This window comes from Myodes glareolus, chromosome 10 (genome assembly GCF_982192425.1).
Source record: "Myodes glareolus chromosome 10, mMyoGla1.1, whole genome shotgun sequence".
Classification (NCBI taxonomy): Eukaryota; Metazoa; Chordata; class Mammalia; order Rodentia; family Cricetidae; genus Myodes; species Myodes glareolus.
Genome location: NC_142035.1, coordinates 50,414,275 through 50,440,304, shown reverse-complemented (window position 1 = coordinate 50,440,304; position 26,030 = coordinate 50,414,275). Strand labels below are relative to the sequence as shown.

Below are 26,030 nucleotides of genomic sequence, written 5' to 3'. Positions count from 1 at the left end.
TTCCCAGGTTCTGGGCTGGAGAGATGGCTCCTCGGTACCATACTAATCTCCCAGTGTCCAATTCCCAACACTCAAGTGGGCTTACTTTCAACTCTCTGTAACTCTAGCTGCAAGGGATCCAACACCTCTGACCCCTGCAGGCACCTGTACTCATGTACATAGACCCACCCACATACACAACAGAAAAATAAAATAAAAATAAAAAATAAATCTTTAAAATGTTTCCTGGTTCTTGGTACACTGTGTGCTCTTCCATTGTTTAGGACACCCTGCCATTTGTGTGATGGCTAAGCCTTGATGGACCTGAGAGCCAGCCATTCCAGACCCACAGTAAGAGCCTGGGCAGAAGCTATTTACTGAAAGCCAGCCTGGGTCTGCCAGACTGCCTTACAACAGCAGTCGAGTCTGACGAGAGATGACGGGGACCTATGGACAGGGACCACATCACCTCAGCAGATGCCAGCTCAGTGGACCCCCTGAGGAGGGGTGTGGAATGTATAAGGCTTACCCATTCCTGAAATAAATTTGGCTTGTTTCAACCTGTTCCCAGTGCCTGCATTGTTTGTTTCGTGCCTACTTTCCCTCTCCTCCAAGGGACACCCCTGGGACCCTGCAACAGCTATTTATGCTAAAAGATTCTTATTTAATTAGGTTTTCACTCCATTTAGGTCTAATGTAAAGGACTTGGCCTCATTTATTATTAGCCTCTGAGCCCAGTTCATTACTTTCTACACACAATCACAAACAACTGGACTTTCCCTATATCCTCCCTGATCCTGCCTGGAGTTTGGGAATTCTCTTAGTCTGGCCCTCCTGAATTCTCCAGATGAAAAGGGCATATCAGAACTGTGCAGACAAGAGTGATTGTTACAGAATATTTGTTTAACTATGCAACTATTTTGCATTTGTTTAACTATGTAAAGATGTGTTGCATTTGTCTAACTATGTAAAGATGTGTTGCTGTTTTACCTTGCCTGGCTAAGGCACCTGATTGGTCTGATAAAAAGTTGAATGGCCAATAATGAGGGAGGAAGTATAGGTGGGACTTCCAGGCAGGGAGAGTAAGTAGGAGGAGGAATTTAGACTCAGGAAAGAAAGAGACACTGGGGACCAGACAGACAGTGATGGAGGAAGCAGAAAAGTAAGACATACAGAATGAAAGAAAGGTTAGAAACAAAAAACAAAAGCAAAAACAACAAACAAAAAACCTGAGGAAAAACGTAAATGAATAGACAGGTTAAATTAAGTTAAATTAAGAGCTAGTGGGCCACACCTAAGTTAAGGCCGAGCATTCATAAGTAATAATAAGTCTCTGTGTCTTTATTTGGGAGTTGGGTGGTGACCCAAAGGAAATGCCAACTACAAGTGATGCTCAAATAAGGCTGCTTGTTAAGGTTTGGTCCCCAGTGTGTCTGTCAGTGAAAAAGAAGGAGATGCTGGGCACTCTCTGAAGAGAAGGACTGACTCCTTGTTGGCTGGCTTTGGGAAGTGCCAGGCCTAGGTCACCTTCGCTGTGGTGGTAAGGCACATGGCTGCCATGCTGTACCTCGGATCCTAGGATCCATAACTAATTCTCCACCCTTTTTTTCAGAGTTCTTTTGCTGATGTCTCTTGCATATTTCTCAGAGTCTATTCTTGTCCTTGGCTGGGAGGAGAGAAGATAGGCCTACATTAGCTTGTCTGAACTAGAAGCCCTTTTGTCAAACAGCTCTTAAAAAATTTATGTTTAAGGGTGGGTATGCATGTGTGCACACACATGTATGCATACACTAGCCATATGTGTGTGGGTACTCAAGGAGGCTAGAAGGGAGTGCCAGGGAGATGGAGTTACAGGCAGTTGTGAGCCTCCTGATGTGGGTGCTGGGCTTCCGCATGAGTAGAAAGTTCCAGTAACTGCTGAGTCATCATTCCTCCAGCCCCACAAAGTCTTTTTCATTTAAATTCACATTTATTTTATTGTACTTATTGCTCAGTGAAAGAGTGTGTGTGAACGGGTGTACAGACACCATGGCCATCCTTCTCTCTAAGGAGCCCTTCTCTCCTTACTCCGTGAGATCCAGGGATCAATCTCAGGTCATCAAGCCCTCAGGGCAAACCTTTTAACACACTGGACCACCTTGCTGGCCCATCACAAAAGCATTCGAAGTGAAGGAATTTAGCAAAATGTCAATCTCAGATCCAGGGTACTGACTTAAAGAAAGCTGTGCTGAACAGCAAATAAGACTGCAGACTGCTCAGGGCCTGAGCTGTCTCTTTCCATGGACAACTCCAATGCAGGACAGCATGTCCCTTCGGCTGTACTGCGCTGCAGGTGTGTCGAAGCTTTATGAGCCTACGGGGAAAAGCTAAGGAGAAAACAACAGAGCTGCCTGAGTTTTTGTGGGTTCCTGTCACAGTGCTGAACAGCTGGTAGACTATTGATGAAAAGAACACAGATGGGGGATGAGGGAAAACCTGGTACACAAACTTTATGAACACACACACACTCACCAGTTCAGGAAAGAAAGACAGAGACCTACATCCAAAACAGGAAATATAGGAAATACCAACTGAGAAACTCCTCACGCGTCACCTGCAAGCTGCCCCCACCTATTTTAAGGCAGTGACGCACAGCCACGCTTTCCTTTTCTGCACCTGAAAGAAAGACTTCCATCCCGACCAAGGCCCTGTCAGAAATAACGGGGCTATTGTTAGACCTGGACACACGGCGTGGTTCTTCCTTCTCTCCAACTGCTCCTTCCAGGAAACAGCTGTTCCTGGTCCTATGCGCATCCCAACTGCGGCCCTGCCAAAGGGAACCTGCTTTCCTAGGGAGCTTGCTGGTATGGAGGCCATGACTAAGAGACCAAGATGGCTCCCTCCATCCACCTGCTAAGGTTGCATCTAATCATATGAGGTTGTACCCATCTGCAGAAGAGATGCCTAAGCCAAGGGAGTCTTTTCTCACTAGTTCACTGTCTCCGGAGGGCATGAGAACACAGTGCGACCATGGGAGTCCTAGGCTGGGACTCTGTTGTTCTGTAAGCTGTGTGTTCAGACACATTACTTCTCTAGCCTTTATAGTCAGTCTATGTGCGGTAGTGCCCCCTTTATCCATAAGAGATACATCCTAAGGCCTCCAGTGGATGCTTAAAACCATGGGTAGTACTGATTACGTCACATGCTTTTTTCCCCCAATACACAGTAAGTATGATAAAATTTAATTTATAAATTAGGCACAGTAAGACCATAACAACAATCAATAACAAAAGAAAACATTTATAGCAATATAGTGTAAATAAACTGTCATCTTCACTATTATTGTTCTTTGGGGGCTATTATTACATAAAATATATGCCTCTTGAATACAAGTGTTGTAATATTATGGCGGTTAATGTAGAAGCTACTAAATTACTCATGGACATGCAACATATACAATGTGGATACATGAACAAAAGATAATTCACACCCCAGGAGGAAGAGGCAGGGCAGAGAAGTCATAATGCTGCTTAGAACTGTGCATAATTTAAGTGTTATTTCTGGAATTTTACATCTAAGATTTTTGGGTAAGAACTGGCTATAGTGACTGAAACCATGGAAAAGAAAGCCATAGCTAAGGAGGACTGCAGGAAACAGTGCAAGTTGTGCTTGCGTGGCTTAAGTAAAAGCCTCCTCGGTGTGAGCAGCAGAGAATATTCAATAAATCATGGCCATTACTGCTTTCATTATTTTTGTTGTTATTATTATCAGAGTACTCAAAGTATTTTATGTGTATTGTTTCATTTGATCTTTTAAGAGATCCGTACATGCTTAACTCAGCCTTCATTTCATTTTTTCAGGCACATATTTATTGTATGTTTTGTGTGCACATGTCTATGTGGGTGTTTATGCATATGTGTGGGTGCTGTGTGGAGGCCAAGAGCAGGTGACAGGTGTCTGTCACTGTTGTTCTCCACTTTTCCTTCTTCTTCTTCCTCCTTCTTCCTCTCTTCTTCTTCCTCCTCCTCCTCTTTCTCTGTCTTGTCCTTCTTCTTCCTTCTCCTCCTCCTCCTCCTTCTTCTTCCAGAGTCTCTCACCAAACCTGGGCTCACTGATTGGCTAGGCTGGCTGGTTGGCAAGTTCCAGATCTGCCTGATTCTATTCTAGTAACACACACACACACACACACACACACACCACATCTTACACACATATACACATACTACTGCACACACACCATGCATCTCTTTCTCTCTCACACACATACCACATCTTTCACACATATACACATACTACTACACACACACCATGCATCTCTCTCTCTCACACACACACACACAAACCACATCTTTCACACATATACACACATGACTGCACACACACCATGTATCTCTCTCTCACACACACACACATCACATCTTACACATATATACATACTACTACTACACACACACCATGCATCTCTCTCACAATACACACACCACACATTTCTCACACCCACTCTCTACACCATACATCTCTCTCTCACACACCCCCCTCTCTCACATGCGCATACCCTACACTATACATCTCTCTCTCACACACCCCTCTCTCACACATGTGCACACCCTACACCATACATCTCTCTCTCTCACACACACACACCTCTCTCTCACCTGCACACCCTACACTATACATCTCACACAGCCTGGCTTTTTACATAGGTGCTAGAGGTTGGAACTCAGATCCTCACACTTGGATGCTTGGTTGATGTGAGGAATTTTCTTCACTAGTCCTTCGCTTTATTTCCTGGGATAGAATCTCTTGCTGATCTAAATTCTTCAGATCAGCTAGTCTGTGTAGCCAGCTTGCCCCATCTATTCTTCCTGTGCTCTGGGATTACACGTTAGCCACCATGTACTGGGAAATCCAAACTCTGGCCCGTGTGCTTTCCTTGCTGAGCCGTCTCCCCAGCACCGTCAATATTGTTTTGTGATCTACAGTGTATTCCACTTTGCTGAGTATTTTGTGGGCCCTTGGAGATTCTGTGTTCTGCTGCTGTTGGACAGAATGTGCTAGGATAGGATCAGATCCCTGTCAGTTGGTGATGTCAAGTCCTATGTTCTTGCTGATTTTGTCTCTGGTTCCTGGAAGCACTGAGTGTGAGGGCCATGGAGATCATGTCGTTACAATAGCTGTAGAATTGTATTTTTTTTCTATCAGTTTACTTTTTGTTTCATACCTGTGAGCCTTTCATGTTTGGGTCACAAGATAATTATCACTTATTGATGGATTATTTATTATTTAATAACATCCCTCTATGCCCACAGTAACTTTCCTTGTTTGATGTTTTGATTTAGTATAACCAATCATGCTTCCTTTCTATTAACATTTTTTAAACTATTTATTTTTTATCTTAGGAGCACTGATGTTTTGCCAACATGTTTGTCTATGTGAGGTGTCAGATCCCCTGGAACTGGAGTTACAGACAGCTGTGAGCTGCCATGTGGGTGCTGGGATCAACCTCGGATCCTCTGGAATAGTAGCCAGTGTTCTTAACTGCTGAGCCATCTCTCCAGCCCCTTTTATAAACAATTTTATGGCGGCTCCTTCACTTTGCCCTCCAGCCGCAGCAGCGCAATCACCAGATAGCAGAGTGGCAGCAGCGACACCCCTCAGGACACCCACAGATGCCCTCCACCCCCACCCCCGCCCCGCGGCTTCGCTATGACGGACTGTTGTGTACGGACATGTCCACGGCCAATGTGTATCCCTCCATCCTATGCTGACCTTGGCAAAGCTGCCAGAGATATTTTCAACAAAGGATTTGACTTTGGGTTGATAAAGCTGGATGTGAAAAGAAACTCATTCAGGGGCGTGGAATTTTCAACCTCTGGTTCATCTAACCAGACACTGGTAAAGTTAGTGGGACCTTGGAGACCACATACAAATGGTGTGAGCATGGTCTGACTTTCACAGAGAAATGGAACACCGATAACACTCTAGGAACAGAGACTGCAACTGAAGACCAGATCTGTCAAGGTTTGAAACTGACATTTAATGCTACCTTTTCACTGAACACAGGGAAGAAAAGTGGTAAAATCAAGTCTGCTTACAAGAGGGAGCATATAAACCTTGGCTGTGATGTTGACTTTGATTTTGCTGGACCTTTGATTTTCCATGGCTCAGCTGTCTTTGGTTAAGAGGGCTGGCTTGCTGGGTACCAGATGACCTTTGGCAGTGCCAAGTGAAAGCTGACAAAAAGTAGCTTTGCAGTAGGCTACAGGACTGGGGACTTCCAGCTACATACTAATATTAATAAGGGGACAGAGTTTGGAGGATCAATTTATCAGAAAGTATGTGAAGATTCTGACACTTCAGTAAACCTTGCTTGGACATCAGGTACCAACTGCACTCGTTTTGGCATTGCAGCTGAATACCAGTTGGATCCTACTGCTTCCATTTCTGCAAAGGTCAACAACTCTAGTTCAATTGGAGTGGGTTATACTCAGACTCTGAGGCCTGGTGTGAAGCTTACACTGTCTACTCTGGTAGATGGGAAGAGCTTTAATGCTGGAGGCCACAAACTTGGGCTTGCCTTGGAACTGGAGGCTTAATCCAGTTGAAGGACACCTCTGGGAAGGGATATCAGAGGATTTGGCCTTCATATATTTCCATGTGACCAGCAGGCTCCTCCCCTTCCCCCCAGAAGGTGATCAAATCAAAGGGTGATTAAACAAGAACCGTATTTTAAATATTTAGACCGCTTCCTGTTGGCTGGTTTCTAGCTGGATGGTTATCTGGTTATCAGCGCTGCCTTTGTGGAGTCACTATACATTATGTAAATGTATTTAACTGTTCAAGTGCTACCCACCAATGACGGAATAGACATTTATGAAAACCGTGCCATGGTGTACATGTTTGTTCTATGTTCTTTTAACATTGACTATTGTACTGAATGACATCTCATTGGATGTTTTAAGATTGTCTTTTGTTATATTCAACCATCATTAAAATTACTTTGGTAACCCCCAAACATGACAGATTATTAATAAAACAAGTGTACATTAGAAAAATGTCTTTATGGTGTATCCTTTTCCTTCTTTTACTGTCAGTTACTTAAGTCCATGAATTTGAAATGAGCTTCTTGGAAGCAGCATATAGTTGGGTCATCTTTTAAAATCCACTCTGCCAACCCACATTTTAATGGGTGTATTTAGACTGTTTGCCTTTATGATAATTAGTGACCCGGTAGGGCCGAATCTAACATTCCCTTATGGATTAGGGTTTGTTCTGTGTCTTACTGTTCTCTTTCACCCTGGCCTTTCTGTAGGTTTCTCGATTCTTTTCCCCAGGAGCTCTTCTTTATTTCATTATAATTTTTCTTAGAGTGCCGCTTTCTAGTGCTTCCTTAGTGAGGTTCATGTTTCCAAATGCTGCGGCTGGGAAACATGTTGGGGTGGAAAGTGGCTGCTGGGCCTAGCTTTCTAAAGCCAGAGCACAGTCAGGAAGACTCAGGACCTCCCTGCTGCTTGCTGTGAGTGGCAGGCTACCCACTGATGTCTCAACCATAGACCAGATGTGGTGGTGATACTGCTACTGCCGCTGGCTGACCAGACTGTCTGCAAAGACCTTGGGCTGTAAGAACGGGGACTGGAGCCTCTGGCTGGGTCTGTTCATGTTTTCCCTGCCTCCATGGACTTCAGCCATAGAGAATAGGATGTGTTTGAGGATGACTTTGTCCGTGCCTTTTAGTGATTCCCACGGCAAATCCCTCCAGAGCCAGACCTGGGTAAACGGGAGAGAAGGGACAGCAGGAGGGCACCAAGCAGGTCACTGGTTCTCAGCTCCTGAGATCTCCTGCCAGCACATCTTTTCCTCCCAGCTTTCAAGCTCGTCTCCCTGTCTGCGGACCGATTTCCAGAGCAGTTATTTGTAGTTTCAGAAGTTGGAGAGGAGCAGAAGTCAGCACCGCCTGTTCTTAAGGCTTGGCTCTGCATTGCTCCCTGGGTGATTTTGCAGGAGGAATTGGATCACTGGGGCTTCCGGTGGTCCAGACTGCACCTCCTGCTTTCTCAGGGGGGACCCACCCCATGCATTCTGTGCACCTGCTCTGCCCCGGAGTCAATGCCCGAGTCAACAGGATGCTGCATTCCTTTCGAAGAGCTAATCAGATTATCACTTCTCTCTGGGACAGCAAGTTGATTGTTAGCATCGCAGCCCCGCCACTTGTCAGCATCTTCTCTGAGCTGTTCCCGTGCCTTGCCCCACTTGCTCTTCAGTAATGTTTTCCTTATTTTATCTAGAAGGAGGCAATCTTGGAGTGACTGGAACTTTCTTAATTACAATTGTTTAGCTGTGCTAACAGAGACTTCTCGTAGCTGGATCCTGCTTGTTTCTGTCTTGGACCCTTGCCTGGCTCTGGATGGGCTTTCAGCCCAGTGACTCACGGAAAGTGCTATATTAAAAACTTGGAGTTGGTGTTTTAAATCAACCAGCAAAGACATACTAGAAAACCACACTCTGCCCGCTGATAGAGCCCCTATCCCTCACTGCGAGGGGGAAATTCTGCCCCTTTTGCGTTCCCTTGCCACTCGGGTGGTCTTCTCCCTTTCTCTTTGATAATGGGAGGATAGAGACAAATCAAACTTGCAGAAGTTTAGAAAGGTTGGCTGGATTTAACATGCCATGCTATTTTTCTCTTCTTTTCTGTGTCCTGTGCTACCTGTCCCTGTGATTTAAAGGACTCCTATGACGTTAGTTTATAAAGTATTGAGACACATGGGGAAAGCTATGCCTTTACCAGATTCAGGTTTATGTAGGTATGACGGTTTTAATGATGCGATGAATAACATAAACGTTGTGTGCATACGCACACTCGCACACCAAACTCAGGTTGCCGGTCTTGGCAACAGGCACCTCTAACTGCCAAGTCATCTCCCAGGCCCTCTGAAGATAAACTGAATGTTCAAATATGGAGTAAGAGAGTTTAAGGTACACTTTACATTTTCCTTGTCCTGGAATCCCTTTATCTCTGTGTACTATACATTTAATTTTTTTTTCTTTTAAACACATATATACCCTTCTCTGGCTCCTCATGCAAAGTTTATTGTTTGAAAACAAGGTTAAAGAGAAGACAATAAATTACCGTATTCTATCTTATATAAGAGCAACTTCCTTTAACCTAACCAAGGAATTAAATAAGGTACCTCAGACAACCAGTTAGTGTAGTAAGCCTTTTCGTTTATTTTATAGTTCAAATATAGTTTTTAAAAATCTGGATAAGCACTTTGAAATGTCATTTCTTTGATTCCGGTAGAAGTGGAAGCAATTTGGGTGACTTTCAGAACAGGTACTGGGAGGTACTTAGCAGAAGGTGTGATTATAGGAGTTTGCACAAAGCTCACCCAATCTCCCCCATTCTGACGTCACTATTTACCTGCCTGACTGACAAGGCAGTGAAGGAAGAAAAAAATAAAACTACCATCAAAACATGAAATAAGTCATTTTACCTTCCCTGCCTTAATCAAGCCTAAAATTAGTAATAATCGCAAACTGGCTGGCAAAGGAAACACAGCTTTTCTCCTGCTTTCGTTTGAAATGAGTCTCCTTGTGCTGTTTTGTTTTGTTTTTCTCCTACAATGAAGATTTGGAGAGGGATGAGTTTGGTGGTTTAGAAACTCAACCGCTATAAACAGGGCTGTGTTCCTTCCCTCCCAGGCATCTCAGTAAATAACCCCAGGCCATTGTCTGGGTCCACTCCTATAGGAGGGTAAAGAGAGTGAAGGACAGAAGGAGAAGGAGGGAGGTCATCTGGTGACATCCCCCCCCCCCCACAGTGTACAGAAGGTCACGCACACCATGCACAGGGAGTCAAGCTCAAGAATGATGGAGGGGAAGGAGAGGGAGGGAGGGAGGGGAGAGGGAGGGAGGGGAGAGAGAGAGAGAGATGGGAGAGAGGAAAAGGGAGGGAGGGGAGAGGGAGAGATGAGAGAGAGAGAGAGAGAGAGAGAGAGAGAGAGAGACTCTAATTAGCAAAAAAAAAAAAATTTGCTTGCTGGTTTGAAGTGAGCTCCCAGAACTGGCTCCTAATTGCCCACAGCGTTACTGGGCCCTTGCCACTCAGCAGAAAGACCATTTATCCAGCCATCAACAGGCTTTTAATAAAATAAGATGCTGGCCCTTTACTAAAGCGATCCTGGGAGTGGACTCCTTTTCCCTGGCCCCATTCCTCCACCCTCAGTCCCCAAGTGGCAGTTCCTATAGGCACCTCCCCTGGCATTCCTGGGACTCTGCATTCTGGCTCTGCTGTGTCTCCAAGGCTGACACCCAGTGTGCTGGCTCCTCCTGTGGTTTCTGTTTGCTCTCTGCCCTCAGCCTCAGGCAGTCCTCTCCAGGCCCCAGGTTCCTGTATATTGGTACTGATAGACGGATACTGAATGAACATAAAGAACTGGGAGGTAGTTGATCAACTCCTGCCTGCACCATAAGAGACCAGCTTTCAGACACCGAGAGCAAAGGTGCCTGACCACCTCGATTCCAACCCCAAACCTGCCCTGCTTTCGCCTACGGCTTTGAACAAGCTGGGGGATGTGTGACTAGGTTTTCTTCATATAACGTGAGCTGCAGGTTGTTTATAGACCAGGAAAATATTGATCTCCGAAGCCATTTGGAATTGCTCCTAGCACACTCCTGTTGAGCCCAGATGTGGCAGCCAGGTCAGTTACAACCAAATGGTCAGAGATGATAGCTGAGGGAAGGCCGTCGTGGATTCTGGAGCACCCTCCAAATTGGGAGGTGTCTGCCATCCACTCCCACACTTATGCTTGAAGTTGCCGGGAGGAAGTGGGTGGAATGGGTGCTATCGATGCTTCTGTTCCTTCTCTCACTTGGAGATGTTAGTTCCATGACTTTGGCGAGAGAGAGAGGAAGTCAATAGAGGAACATCTGGGCATGTGAATGGAGTCAGAGTAGGGAATTTTGTCTCCTGGAGCACAGCCCAGATCCACCCAGAACAGTAGGGTCCTGGCAGGAAGCAGGATATACCAGCCAGCATTTGAGATGAGCGTGCTGGAGAAGACGAGCCAGGGTGACCAGAGAGCAGCTCAGATGGCGACTCCAGAGAGAGAAATGCACAGAGCCCCAATAAATCCAAAAGCCACAACGATAGAGCCTGGCGCAAGACCATCCATCAGCTAACGCCCTTCGGAGCAAAAGGAGCAGCTCAGAGGGGAGTGGGCAAGGCTCCTGGAGGAATCCCTGGGGTCAAGGGAAATGTGGATTCTCAACTGGAGCACGAAGGTCAGCCCAGGACAGACCCCTCCACCACCATCACTCTTTACCAGGCCGCTCATCTGCTCAGGCTAGCTGGGGCAGGCAGGGGACTCTGGGACATCTTTCCACTTTCATTCAGGGACAAAGGCACCTGGATCACTGTTCTTGGACCCAGGGGGAGAAACAGGGCTGATAAAGTATGTCAGACCAGGGGAGGAAAAGGCTGTGGGATCCAGGCTGTTGGAAAGAGTGGCACCTGGCATGGAGGCGACACAAGACTGCCATGTACAACAATAGTGAGTGACTGGACAGGAATCTGTGTCTGAGAAAGATGAGCAAACATAACATTCGGCCCATTAGGGCGACTGGGCAGAGTGGACGGGTGACTCCAAGGTCAGTGGCCAGATATGGACAACCTATCTGAAGGACTGGGTGACATCCAAGGGTAAGGTCAAGGCCAATTAACTACCAGCTCTTAGAAAGTGAAGTAGGTGGGAGATGTCAGACAAGAGTCAAGAATGCCCAGGCTGAAATGAAAGGGAAGCAGCGACTGGGCAGGGGGCTCAGGGCTCTCCCATATCTGCTCCGGTTAGATCTGCCAGGGGCTACATGTAAAGAGCTGGCTGGGCCCCAGCCAGAGGGGAAGAGGGGTCCTTCCAGTAGCAACAGGCATGGTGGGGAGCCTCCTCTTTAAGAAAGCAAGTCTCAGTCATAGTGCCAGTTCTGAGGGTGAGGTGCTAGGTCCATATTCTGGGGTGTCTCTTCATCATAGCTTTGCCACCCCGAGGGCTGAGCCAGCCCCACCCCCTTCTTTTTGGCAGGAAGATTGTGAATTTTAGCCTGCATCCAAAAGCAAAAAAAGCCGGCCGGGGTTGGGGGAGGACCGTGCTTGCTATGCAGGTAGGTAGACCTGGGTTTGAACCCCCAGCATGTTTAAACCTGTTTAAGTAGGGTTATCATCACAGAGTAACCTTAAGGCTTTTCAACAACATGTACCTACGATCTCAGTATTAACCACAATTCCTTCCTGACAACAGTTCCCCACTGTCACACTCAGTGTGGATGAGGGACCAAGGATGAGGTTCTAGTGTTTCTTGGTATTAACCTGCTCGAGAGGGCCTAAGGAGAGGGATAAGCGCTTAGGGGGAAGTCCCAGACACTGTCGAAGCAGCGGTGATTAATCCTAAATCACGTGTGTGAGGTACAGGGAGGAGATGCCCATGGTGAAAATGTGCCACACAGGACGGCAGCTGGTGACCTCCAAGTTTCAGGCAAGCCCATCCAAACGATACGAAGAAGATGTAGGATCAGGGGAAACACCCAGAAGGGACCCCAGCTCCTGCAATTGCACCAAAGCCCAGGATGAGCACTTACTCTAGGCCAGATCTCAGTATCAGAAGCTTTCAAAGTTGGTTGGCCAGTAGACTAAAAAAGGGACATGGCTTTGCATGGAGAAGCCAAAATGCAAATGCATGATGAGATGAGTCATAGACACACAATTACAATTTAGCTGCTTCCTTGTCTGGTTAAAGAATCGTTCAAAATATGAAGAATTGGAGAGCGATACATGGATGGTGGATGACCAGCCCCAGCAACCTAAGGCTAAGGCAGCAGGATTGTAAATTCTAGCCCTGTGTTAAAGAAAAAAGAGCAGAGGACCGGGGGATGGAATATTTGCTGTACGAACATAAAGACCCTAAGGTGAATCCTCAGCACCCACCAAAATAGAGGGGTGTAGGGAGACACACACCTGTGACTCTAGCATTGTGGGAGACAGAGTCGGGAGGATCTCTGGGGCCCCACATAGCTGGAAAACAGGGAGTTTCAGGTTCTGTGAGACCTGTCTCAAGGACGGAGTTGACAGAAAAAGACACTCAATGTTCTCCTCCACTCTTTGTAAGCACGTAGGCACACAGATTTGCATCCAGATATGCACACACACATGCACACATGAACACACACACACATGCACACACAGTGTACTGTAGGTGATGGGAAATGAGCAAGGGGATACTCAGGTTCTGGGAATGGCAATAAGTGACCAGCTTGGCCATATATGGATTTTTTTGATGTCCGTAGACATCGCTAGATGTCAGGAAGCAGACGGGCTGTGGTATGGCCAGGCTCAGGTGAGTCAGGTACATGACTTCACAGTGGTGCTGTTGCTACCGGTCAGCTGCTCTGCTCCGGTCATGTGCCCTGGTTTTAGAAGCACAGACCCTTACTATCACTCAGCTCAGCTCCCTATTGTAGTATTGTGACTCTGGTCAAGTCACCCCACCAAACTGAGCTTCAGTTTTCCCACTGCGAACTTGCTGTTCAAAGATGTAAATTGCGATGTAGAAAATGTGGTTATCAGTCTTGAGGGTGACTGGATGGTGAGAAGGACCATCAATGAACCACCGGACTGTGACTGATTCAAACTGGGTTTCACGGGATGAAACAGGAAGCCCAAACCAACACCAATAAAGATTCAGTTATAAATATTTATTAAGAAAAATATGGAGAATTTAACTAAAATGCAACCAAGAATAACGGCTCCGGCATGATCAATTGGGCAGCTGCCTTTGTGAAAATGTCCAACGACAGCGTTGTAGAAGCTAAGACACCACCATGCTCTAAGGGCTGGGTGCTAGGGGTCAGGTGGACTTCTCTGATACCTGGGGATGTAAACAGAAGTCACCCTGGAAGAGGAGAAGCCACACACCACGCTCTAGCTGCATGGTAGATACAGCTTTACAGAAGTGGTCAGTGCAAACTTAGAACAATTATCTGGCCCTGAGAATAAGAAAATCCGATGATTTATATGCCATGGACTCAGGGGCATTCGGTAATGAAGGGGAGGGTAAGTTCTCAAAGTTTATATGGCCTTAGTTGGAATTTGTGTCTCGGTTGAGCATGATCCTCAGAGTCTCTGATCCAGACGTCAGACACGACGCACGTGGTAACTGGATGATAAGACCCTTCCAGGTAGCAAGTGTGTCAGACCAGAACAAGGATGCAGGCACGCTGCTCAGTGTCCTTCTGAATAGACGTTCTGGGGGAGGAAATTATCAATAACTTCTAGACAGAACAAGAGATTAAATGCAGAAAACAAACCCACTTTCCACCTTAAATACAGGAATGAGCATTTATCCTTACACAGGAGCGTAAAAATAATGGGAACAAGTGGGGCGTGATAGCTCATGACTGCAATGCCATTGCCCGAGACACATAGGCAGGGGGAGCGCTGCAGTTCAACTAGAACTTCTCAGTCCTGGATAGTCATAGCAAAACCAAAAGTTAAGGAGAAACTGAAGAATATATGTGACACACATATACATACATGTACACACACAGGCATGGACATACAAACAGACACACGCATGCACATAGACAGACAGTCATACACCCACACAACACATGGGAGAAGACATCGCACAATGGGGAAAGGCAGCAGGAAAATCAAGACAAACGATTTGTAAAACATGGAAATATGCCCCAACTCATATGCAACCGAAAGCATTAATAAAAAGAGTAAGATAATGCGTGTCTCTCAGAGCGGCTTTTGTAGTCTCCTTTTGTGTTACCATGACAGGATATCGGAAGTAGAGAGCTTTTAAAAACGAGGATTTTATTCAGTTCACAGTTCCGACTACTCAAGAGCAGGGCATCAGCATAGGCTCTGGTAAGGTCATCGGGTCAAATGGCAAAGGTGAGCACAGCAAAAGGATTCAAAGACAGAATCAGGTTCTTATCTAGCAACCCATCCTTACAAGAGCTGATCCAGTCCCATAAGACCTGACATGGTCCCTGAGAATAAGGATGGAGCATTCTGTATCCCAACACACTTCGTATCCTAACTGCCTCCCACTAGACTCCACCCCCTAAAGGTCCCACCACCTCAGCATCTCTACACTAATCATTCAACACATAAACCTTTGGGGTCTAACCCACAACCAAACTATGAGAGAGATAACAGTAAGTACAAGGGTTCAGGGACATGGACCGCAGTGTAGGTGGGAACATTGGTTACCTGCGGTGGGCCTGACTCTCCTTGTTGTACCAGCTGTGGCATCAAGTTCCATGCTTCATTCACCATTGGTTTCCTTGCCCATTCACCAAATGGGCAAGGAATTCCTAATTCCTGTCCCTCGAGCTGTCAAAAGGGCTGGCTGAGAAGACTTTAACCCAGGGTGATGCTTCAAAAAAATTTTTTTTGTGTGTAGTTACAAGTAGTTGATCACAATACATTTATAAAATGATATAGACTTTTAAAATGTTTAATTTTTGGCTTTTGCGACAGGGTCTCACATAATTGAGGCTGCCCCAGAACTTTCTATGAAGCCAATGATAACCTTGAATTTCTGATCCTCCCGCCTTCCTCTCTCCAGTGCTAGGTTTCTAGATGTATACCACTGTGATTGGCTTATGTGGTCCAAGAGTTTGGATCCAGGGCATCACGCAGGCTAGGCAAGTACTTTATCAATTAACCACTCTTACCCTTACATAGAGAGGAAAAAAAAGTTAATCAAAAAATTCTTTCCTTCTGGTAGTTGTCTACAGCAGTGGGCTTACCGGGGAAATCCTTCTTTTAGTGGGGGAAGTAAAGACAGCATTGAGAAAAAGGCACTAGGGCTGGAGAGATGGTGCAGCTGTTAGGAGTACTTGCTGCTCTTGCAGAGGACTGGTGTTCACAACTACCTGTACATCCAGGATCAGGGCATCTGATGCCATCCATGGGTACCCACATTCATATGTATGTACTTGTATGGAATACACAGGCACATGAACGCACACGTAAGTAAAATAACCTTTAAAAGAAAATAGCGCTGACCTCAAACAAAGGCAGGGCAGAGGGCTCCAGTGTGTGCTGAGAGCCACAGTGGGACACTTACGCTGCTGGAAGCCCCATGTTGCCTGAAATAGTAACAGGAAATGATGATGTCACCCTGGACCAGACATGGCTCTTCAGGGATGTGGCACCTGTCCACACATGGATGAGTGTCAGGTTCCGGAGAGTCCTGATTCAGTCTTCTAAAATAGGATATCTTCTCTCCTTGACAAGACCATTAGGAAAAAAAATTACCTTGTCCATGACTTGGGCCCTCAGGAGAGATTCAAGGCTTCCCTTGAGCATCAACAGGCAACATCCAGCCTTTCCCAGAGTTCCATGGACTTCTGCCCCTGTGTGGAATTTCAGCTCCCTCCTCTTTCCTCCTTTCTTTCTGTCACCCTCCTGAGTTAGGTCATTTTGTTGTAACTTTTTCATGTAGGGCAAGCAGCAGGAATATTTCTGTTCAAAGCTGTAGAGAGGAGACATAGGGAGCAGATGAGGAAAGCAAGGTTTAAAATCCGGCAGAATCAAGGGGCTGAAGAGAAGGCTCCGGAGTTAATAATCCATACTTCTCTTCCAGAGGACCTGGATTTGGTTCCCACTTGTGGGTGGCTCACAACTGCTTGTGATTCCAGCGCCAGGGGGTTTGATGCCCTCTTCTGGCCTCCGCAGGCACCTGCATTCAAATACATGAACGCTCACATGCGCTCACACACACACACACACACACACACACACACACACACACACTTTTCCTCTCAAAATATAGATATTTTATTTTTCAAAAATGCGATAAAATGGAAGAAATCTCAGTACGCAAAGAATGTGGGTTTTTCTGAAGTGAAGAGCAATCCCTACATGTTAAACCACCTACAAAAATATCATTTCCCAGTCTGGGGTCCTAAGCCTAGGCATTGCATGCAATTCATCAAAATGCAAACTTGTTCTGACGAGAAAACCAGAGAAGAGCTAAGCACGGTCAAGGGCCAAGATCAAGATGTTATTTGGAGTCAGCGAGCAGAGGTGGACTCTTTGGTGAAAGGTAGTGAAACAACAGGGGGAAAAAAAGAGTACAAACCACACATTCCACAGACAAATAAAGCCAACATGGATCAAATATATAGTGTAAAAAATAAAGCGGAAAGAACTAGAAGGAAATATGGATTTCCATTTTGTAGGGAGGAGGGTTTTTATAAGAATGCACAAAAAAAGCGTGTGTGTCAGTGGGTGTGGTGGCCCACCTATAATCTCGGCTCCAGAGACAAGCTGGCTAGCTAGCTAGACTACCTATGATGGAGAGATAGCATTCAGAGAACCCCTTGCCTCAGGAGAGCAATGGATGAAAGTTTGATTTAGCTCAGGATTTGAGAGGGTGGGGACCAATATGGAAGGAAAAAATGTCATTAGTCACAGACAACTGGGACTCCCCACGGCCGAACAAACCAGGAGGCAGACAACAGGAAAAGCCGATGAATCTCCCATTCTGGAACTCCAGTGCGTGGGATGGTGCCACCTACATACAGGCTGGGATCTCCCTTCTCAGTTAAACCTCTCTGGAATCACCTTCAGAGACACCCCAAATCCAGTTGACACTGAAGGTTAATCCACACAGTCCTCATGACCAAACCTACCATAAGCGCACGCAAATCCACCGCAGACGTTATTTACAGTCAATATCTCAGACAGCCAGCAAACTCCCTTGCTTAAAGATTGCAATAAATCAATTAAAAAACAACCCCCACCAACCTAAGCATCCCATGCAAACACCGGCAGAAAGTAGGAGCTGACGAGACGAGACGTGATGATGGAGCCTGGCATCTTAGATCACTTGGCCATCCTGGCACCTGAGGCGTAGAGATGGAAATACAATATCGTATGCATTTGAAGAGAGGCTTTAATCACCCAGAAGAGAAGAAAGGGGCAACTGAAATCCAAACCAAGGCATCACCGTTCACCTTTGGGACTGTCACATTTCTCTCACGTGCTGTGTCTGAAATATGTCTGGGGGCTGCATCCTCCTGCCTGCTGCTTGCGTGTTAAAAAGAGCAATTGCCGCAGAGCACGACCTGACAGTTATCTATCAAAACTGCAAAGGCCTCTCCCCTCCCTGAGAGCTCATCCTCTGAGAACTCACAGAAAGGTGTACTCAGGCAGGTGGGAGCCCTGTGCACCCCTAACGCTCTTTAGGCAGCATCGCTTGTATTCACGGAAGACTAAACACAGCCCCAGGGTCTGGAAGTCTGCAACTGGTTAAATAAACAGAGGCACAGCCCACTGCCCCTCATGTAACAAACTGAAGTGCCCTACTTGCGTGTGACAAAAATAGCTCTGTCGGCTCCTGTGAAATAGGGAAACAGTAGAAGAAAAGTGATTTTCAAGAGACAGAGGCAGGGGCCAGCGAGATGGCTCAGTGGACAAAGGTATTTGCCACAAAAACCTGGGGATCTGAGTTTGAGGCCCCAGATCCAAGGAGAGACACAATTCCCCCAAGCTTCCCTCTGACCGCTACATGCATGCTGTAGCATATGAGTCCCTTTCCCTGCGTCATACATACACATATATGTTTCAGAATGACAGACAAAGGCAGCTTAGATCTTTTATTTGTACATGGTGTATAGGTTATCTATCATAATACATTTCAACATGTAAAACATAAAGCCCATGTTCTTTCTCCTGAGGAGCAGGCAGATTCTAAGGGCAAGTAATTAAACCTTCAAGCACATTCTATCCACGTAGGCTTCTGGCGGGTCACACTGCTGGGTGAGTGCCCCAGGGGTGGGGGCAGTGGAGAAGTCCCTTCTCTGCTGTCCAGGAGCCATACCTCAGTCCTGTGTTCACTAAGTACACATTAGCCATCCTGCAGCTACCCTGCATCTGCTTAGGGAGAAGCAGAGGAGAGTGTGGTGTGAAAATGTGAACTAACCAAAATGTGCCAGCTGCTCGGCCAGCCTCAGGACTTGGAGGTGTTAATTGATGATAAATGCGTTTATGACCATGGTTCTTTTCACAGCTTGGGGTCACCTCGTTCTACTTCTCAGTTCAGGTTAAAAATAAAAATCCCCACCATTTGTTTTTCTTGCCCGGCTCCCATTCAAAACAGCACCCACAGAGGCTGCCCAGGGAAGGTGAACATATTGTGACCCCCATAGCTTTGCTCAGCCATTGTGGCTTTGTACTTTGTTACAGGGGACAGCACCAACACACTCAGCTGCTGGCTTCTGAATCTGCCTTCGGACTCCAGAGCACTTGTGGGTGACTGCTGTGTGCCAAGCCCCAAGCAGGATGGGTTTGGCATACCCTCTTTGGTTCCTCCAGTACAAGATCAGAAGGAAGAACAGCGCTATTCGGGGTTTCACAGACAGCTTCCAGCTGTCATTCTGTGAAGGAGGGGGCAGTCTGGCTGTCAGGGGCCTGGCCAGTGGGTGTCAACAGTAAATTCCCTTGCCCCTGGGCTCGAGCACTGGCTTTCCTGGCCTTCTAGTGCTAGCAGGTCACAGTTTATTTTTTCCTTGTCCACCTTCCCTAGGGGCCCTACCAGAAGGCAGGTGGCGGGGGCCTGAGCAGAGAGCAGTCCCTGCTCTGCAGAGGCCGGAGCAGCTAGGAGGCTGGCAAACAATAGAGGAAATTCCAGAGATGAACACACAAAAGGGCCGTGGGGAAAGACACCTGAGGTCATTCAGCCAGGACAGCACACGCTGAAAAGTCCACTCACTCCCTTACATGGAAGAGGGGGGCACTGGGTTAATGAGTCATAAAAGGTCAGTGGAGACCTCACCCTCTTTTCTGTCTTGGAGCTGGGCCCCAGGGAGACACGGCACACTCCCAGGCCCTAGTGTCTCCACTTTAGAAAATTTTCTCCTCCCCTGTAACTATTTGCGTGTCTCTGTACAGTTCATTGTAACGAGGAGAGCCCCAAGAGCCCAGACACTCCGGCATCCTCCCTCTAGACCCACATCAGCCAGTAGTAGACAGGAGGATGAGGTGTCTCTGTTCCTTTTCTCTTGCTGTGACCAAACACATGACCGAGGCAGCTCACAGGAGAAAGCTTCTAACTGAGATTACAGTTCCAGAGGGCCAGAGCAAAGACACGGCAGCAAGAGCTGAGAGCTCACATCTTGATCTGCAAACAGAAAGTAGAGAGCCCTCTGGAAACTGTGTGAGTCTTTTGAAGCCACAAAGCTTACCCTCCATGGTACATACCCTCCAACAAGGGCACACATCCTAGTCTTTCCCAAACAGTTCCACAAAATGGGGACCAAATATTCAAACATTAATCTTAAACAGTCACTCAAACTTTTAAACGATGAACTACTCAGTTGACACCGTAGTGCACGCTTTTAATCCCACCGTTGAAGAGGCAGAAGCAGAAGGATCTCTGTGGATCTGAGTGGTTCGACATAGTGAGTTCTGGAAGGGTTGGGGGTACATAGTGAGACTCTGTAGGCCGGGTAATGGTGGTTCACGCCTTTAATCCCAGCACTCGGGAGGCAGAGGCAGGTGGATCTCTGTGAGTTTGAGGCCAGCCTGGTCTACAAGAGCTAGTTCCAGGACAGGCTCCAAAGCTATAGAGAAACCCTGCTTGAAAAACAAAACAACAACAACACAAAGAAAAAAGAAAGAAAGAGAAAAAGAAAGAAAGAAAAGAAAAGAAAAAAGAAAGGAAGAAAAAGATGCAAGAAAGAATGAAAAGATGAGCTCCTAACAAATTCTGAAAGGCCTGAGATGCTTCCAATGAGCCTGCGAACATGTTGTGTCCACTGGGGATTTTGCATGTGGCTATTCATGTGTGTGTGTGTGTGTGTGTGTATGTGTGTGTGTATTCACACTTACTAACGCATGTATAAACATGTCTGAGTGCTCACGTGTTAACAAGTGTGCACACACTTGAACCTCAAACAAATGAGAGCATCCCATGGCTGCCCATGTCACTCCTGGTCTGCTTAGAATGAGACTGGACTGGTACTCCAACTTTTAGACAAAGAAAGGTCAGGAGAAAACAGCTGCCAGCTTTGCATGATCAAACATCTGGCTGCCCAAAGTGGCCATCTACCTGAAGAGTCGTCACCTGAAGAGTATGGCAGATCACTCAGTGGACAGGGAGACAGCTTCCCGTGGTGGTTCTGGGATTCCATGGGCATTTGGTTTGCACTGGATTCCTGGCTCAGCGTGGGGTGGGGGCAGCTCATTGGCTTTGGCTGGGCAGAGAGCAGCTTCCAGCATTTCTGGTTAAGCCCAGAGGAGAGGGAGCTTTCTGAAAGGAAGTGGGGTGGGGGTGGGGGGGTGTTAAAGGGACCTGGGAGAAGCCTTAAGCAATGTATGCAGAATCAAAGTGCGGAGTACTCAGCTCACGGAATTGTTTCTTTCCTGGAGGCTAAAATCCACGGGCAGGTAGCCAGCAGCCACATTAGGATATGAAATGTAATCTGTTTAGAATAAGTTTGCAAACTGCCTCTCATTGGTGCAGAGCCATGCAGAGGGCACCACAGCCCATGGTGATGGGACCCTTGCCTGCTGTCCGTGGCAAGCTCACCCAAGCTGGCAGGTCACTGTGTGCAGAGTCCAGCCTCCTGTACACCTCCTCGGGAGCAGATAAACACGGTACCAAAGACGACCCCAGCTGCTTCTCCCTCCACCGCTGCTGCTGCTGCCGGAGGGCAGCCACAGAAGCAAGGAGGCAAATTGACCTCTGCAGGTTGGGAGGCACCCCACAGGTCACACCATCTCGCTGATACAGGAAGTTGGGTCCCCTACACCAATATCCTCCTTCAGGGCCTGACCTGAACAAGGCAGCCGCCTGGGCAGCTGCTGGCCACCTCTGCCCCCGAAGGCATTGTTCTTGTAGTGTCTGTGCTTCCCCGTGTCACAGCGTCTTGCTTTCCAGAACAATGGTGAGCGAGAACAGCAGCCAGGACTTCTTAGGCGTTTGCTGTGGGCCTGATAGTGCCTCAGCACTTCACGTGTTTGTCTTGGTATACTCACCCAGCACGTCTCCAGGGAGATGTTAGTCACCATTTTGTAAACGTGGAAATGAGAGTGTGGAAATGGGAGGGCTCCAACAATATGCCCAGACTCTCAGTGTTGGTTGGTTGGTCCAGTCTGGATTGGAGCCCAGGTTTCCCCAGCTCCAGAATCCAAGCAGCTATCATGCCCCCCCCCATCTCCCTCCTGCTCTGACCCCCTACATCTCCCATGTGGAGGTCCACAGCCTGAATCCTTCCTAGAATCCCAGTCCCAGAACTGACACTGGACTATCTCCTCCCCCATTCTTCCTTAGAAACCAAGGAAAAGATTGAGTCTAGAACTTCTTTCAGACTTTTTCAAATGCTGATCCCCAGAGGACGCTTCCCCCCCCCCCATTCAAAATTGAGAAAACAATAAACCCTGTAACAAAAAGAAAGGGGAAAAGCCAGGGAATTGGGGCCACACAAATCTAACTTACCGTTCTGTGCTCACCTCTCACTGACTTTGGGTCACTCGCTCAACCTTTCTAGATCTACAGTGTTCTAGAAGCAGAGAGCACAAAAGCCCCCACCACCATGGTGGGGCAGCTGCGAGAATTAAATAAGACAGGCCAAGCCTGGTGGCTCAGGCCTGGAATCCCAGATACTCAGGAGCCTGAGGCAGGAGGGTCTTACTAAGCTCAGGGCTTGCCTGGGTTACAGAGTGAGTTTGAGGTTAGCCTGGGAACTTAGTACTCTCCTGTCTCAGAAATAAGAGTAAAAGGAAGAGGGAGGAAATAGTGCCTTGGTCCCCAGTACCACAAAGTTAAATGGGATCAAACCTAAAGAATGGCTGGGTCTAGGTGTGCACATGGCCTGCAGCTCGACTGAAGACGTGGTAGCAAAAGTGGTATAGCTCGGAGAAACACGTGGGCTCATTGGCTCTCTTCAACCTCTCAGTTACGGAGCGAGAACTCCCATGGCCCTGGCTCTGAGAGAAGATTTGGCCTACAGCACACAGACCTGAAGCTCCAGGGACCACATGTGGCTGTAGGTTTCTAACTGCTGCCACTCCTGGTGGGGATGCCCCCGAAGAAGAGGTGTGGTGGAAAGGTGGGCTGGAGAAATTCAGGGTGTGCTCACACTGATGGAGAAGGCACAGCCCTGAAAGCAGGCAATGAGAGTCACTAGGCAGCCTTGGTCAGAGGCTTGTTCCCTGGGTCTGCCCCATCTTTCATGGATGGTGTGTAAGCCACCTCTAAGGTACATTGTTTCCCTAGGAGTGAAGACATTTAAAGATACAGGCTTACAGAAAAAAAAATCCTGTGTCTCCCTCAAGCCCAGCGTTCTCCAAGGGGCCTCCCAGTCCTTCTCCCGACAGGTCGGCCCTCTAGCCATCACTCTGGGACCAAAGGACACCTTGTCTACCACAAGGCTGCCTGGTCCACTCCATCCACTCACCCAGCACTACTTAACCTTTACAACAGGTGCTGCTGACGTCATTTGTCACTCTTTGTTTACAATATTGTCTTTCACCACTTGTCAACTTCTGCAGGAGAGATCTAGGTCCCCCACCCCCTCATTGCTGATAATCCTCCCAAAATGATTTCTAATTCAGAGTCTAGGCTCACTAAACAGAGGCTGAGTAAAAAAAGAAATGGATGGATGAAGAAAGAAACTTACAAACTCAAGGTGTGTCCGAGTAAGCTACAAAGATTTCTTTTTCGGATTTAGTTATTTTATGTGTGTGAGTGTTTTGCCTGTGTGGCTCTACACCATGTGCTTGCCTGGTGCCTGCAGAAGTAAGAAAAGGACATCAGATGTCCTGGAACCAGAGTCACAGGAAGCTGTGAACAGCGATGTAGGAACTAAACCCAGTCCCCTGCAAGAGCAACAAGTGCTTTTAAGCAAGGAGCCAACTCCAACCCCACAAGTTTTAATTGTCAACTTGACACAGCCTAGAGCCACCTGAGAAAGGAGCCTTAATGCAGGGATTGCCTAGATCAGATTGGCCTGAGGGTATGCCTGTGGGGGTTTGACTTGTTAATTATTGGCAGAGAGCCCAGCCCACTGTGGGTGGCATCATTCCCTGGGCCTGTGCTCCTGGGCTGTGTAAGAAAGCTGGCTGAGCATGAAGCTGAACCAGCCAGCAAAGAGCATTCTTCAGGGTTTCTGCTTCAAATTCCAGCTTGAGTTCCTGCCCTGACTTTCACCAATGATAGACTATGACCTGTAAGAGTAAAACAATTAACCCTGTCCTCCCCTAAGTTGCTTATGTTCGGAGAGTTTCATCACAGCAGCAGAACAAAACGAGGGCAGCGTGTCAGAAAGAAAAGGATTTATTTTGAAGCATTGTTATTACTAAACTGTATGCTCGGTGGAAAGCTTATTGGGGTCACTTTATTAAAATAACTCTTATTCACTCTATACATAATACCCCAAACTCAGAAACTACTCAGGTGTTCATCAATAGAAACATGGTCAAGTTGTTGTATGTCCATTAACAACAAGGTACTCAGCAAAAGAAAGGGACAGATTCTAAAACATGAACAGACTCCAAACAGAGCTTACTGAGAGAAAAGGGTTCAGGCAGAGACCAGCGCACAATTCCTATTTCCAGTCATCACATGACATTAGCAGGAAAAGTTAATCTAGGATTTTTTTTAAAGAAAAACAATATTTGCATATACCCAAAAGGAAGATGAGAGCTTCCACTTCCAGGAAGCTGGGGCAGACATTTCTGTTCCTCCCTCTTGCTGAGCATCACTATGAAGCCTGGGTATTATTATGTAGAGAAAATACAAAAGGCGCTGGAAGAAGGAGAGAAGACAGATTGACAAGCAACCTTGGGACCAAAGGAATATGTGGCAGAGAGTTCTCTCTGTTCCGTTGTCTCATATATCATAGGCATAGAGCTGAAAAAATGTAAATACCAAAAGACTGCCTGTGCAAACCTACTCTAAGACCCTGGAAAGGGTTGGCCTACAAAACAGAGTCTCTTGGGCAATGGCGATCCACTCCATGCTCCATTCCAGAAAAACACCCCCACAAACCCACCCCATGCCAAAGGATAAGTGGGAGACCTAGCTTCCCACTGTCTCCAGGGGGAACTTCTCTACCCATCCACTCCCTCCAGATTGGTATTCAAAAAGACTGAATGGAGGGCTGAGACTTTTCATCCATGTCCAAGGGCAACAAGTTTCCCTGGTGCCAGGTAGAAAACATCAGGGAGCCTAGACTTGTACCACCAGGAATACGGAGACTGTCTCTTTAGATGCCAGCAGAAACTGGTATAGAACCTGAGTTTCTACTTCTACCTGGCCATAATGAGCTGGTTCCCACTCCTGAACCTTCCCTATGTGAGCTCTGTTAGGAAACCAGTGAAGATGGAAGATAAAAAATAAGATGCCCAAATGTCAAGATGTCTATGGAAAATGCTCATACTAAAATCCAGGAGCAAGGTGTTATTTGTCATGGTCAGGATACAAGCTGAACAAAAGGAGTTAAATTCAAAGACCTCTTTCTAAAGAAAAAAGGGAGGGGTAACATATAGAAATGAGATAAAAGGGTAGATTATTGAATCTACTTTAATTAAAAAACAACTAATAATCTCAAAAGAATTTACATTGGTATGGATTTTGGTTGATACAAATTTAAAGCTATTTTTGTTATACTGTTTTTATGTTTGTACTCTGGGGGTATTGTGTTTATGTAGCTTACTTAAAAAATGTGATGTATAATTAGGAAATATAGATTCTAGCTGGGCAGTGGTGGTGAATGCTTTTAAACCCAGCACTCGGGAGGCAGAGGCAAGCAGATCTTTGTAAGTTTGAGGCCAATGAGGTAGTTCCAGGACAGGTTTCAAAGTTACAGAGAAACCTTGTTTTGAAAAGCCAAAATAAAAAAAAAAAAGAGAGAAAGAAATATAGGTTAATAGTTAGTCATCTACAATAACAAGCTTGTAGTCATATTAGGTATGTTTTCAAAGTTAAACAGAAATATTTAGAAAGATAGATGGTCTTCAAACACTTCAAAGACCTACAGAATATGGCACTTAAGACGTT

At 46.6% G+C, this 26,030-nt stretch overlaps 1 long non-coding RNA gene and 1 pseudogene across 1 annotated transcript in view; one reads left to right on the top strand and one right to left on the bottom strand.

Moving 5' to 3' along the window:
* Nucleotides 1-5,655: 5,655 nt before the first annotated feature.
* On the top strand, nt 5,656-6,700 carry LOC125416651 (non-selective voltage-gated ion channel VDAC2 pseudogene; annotated as a pseudogene).
* Nucleotides 6,701-13,683: 6,983 nt separating this feature from the next.
* The window catches only part of LOC125416526 (uncharacterized), a 115,639-nt gene continuing 103,292 nt past the window's right edge, over nt 13,684-26,030 (bottom strand). Inside the window, exons 7-8 of the long non-coding RNA XR_015739089.1 lie at nt 16,280-16,496; nt 13,684-14,248 (exon numbers count right to left, since the gene is read on the bottom strand). This is a non-coding gene — a long non-coding RNA (uncharacterized LOC125416526). The remainder of the gene's footprint in view (nt 14,249-16,279; nt 16,497-26,030) is intronic.